This window comes from Sapajus apella, unplaced genomic scaffold, assembly GCF_009761245.1.
Source record: "Sapajus apella isolate SASKATOON/1434 unplaced genomic scaffold, GSC_monkey_1.0 scaffold148, whole genome shotgun sequence".
Lineage (NCBI taxonomy): Eukaryota > Metazoa > Chordata > Mammalia > Primates > Cebidae > Sapajus > Sapajus apella.
The window spans coordinates 1863132-1863712 of NW_022437088.1; positions in this window are offsets into that span (position 1 = coordinate 1863132).

Here is a 581-nt window from a genome sequence, read left to right on the forward strand (position 1 = left end):
CTGGACCCTCTAAGAAGGCACATAATTAGACACTAGCATACAGTTAGATAAATGTGAACAGAATATCTACTGTAGAAAAGGGAGGGATGCTGAGTCTATTTAAAGGCTAAGGCAGAAGGCTTCTGCAGTTTGCCTCAAGTTTATACCTTAAAACCCAAGGGGAAAAAAGAGCTTACAGGAGGCGGAGGCGGAGGCAGGAGAATCGCTGGAACCTGGGAGGCGGAGGTTGTGGTGAGCCAAGATCGTGCCACTGCTCCAGACTGGGCAACAAGAGCAAAACTGCGTCTCAAAAATAAATTTTAAAAAAAGTTTAAGGCCAGGCGGGGTCGCTCACGCCTGTAATCCAAGCACTTTGGAAGGCTGAGAAGTTAGCGGATCACTCGAGCCCCCAGGAATTTGAGACCAGCCTGGGAAATATGGTGAAACCCCGTCTCTACAAAAAATACAAAAATTGCCCACCTGGGGAGGCCCCAGCTACTGGGGAGGGTGGAAGGTTGCTTGAACCCAGGAGGTCGTAAAAAATTAGTAAGCGCGGCCGGGCGCGGTGGCTCACGCCTGTAATCCCAGCATTTTGGGAGGCC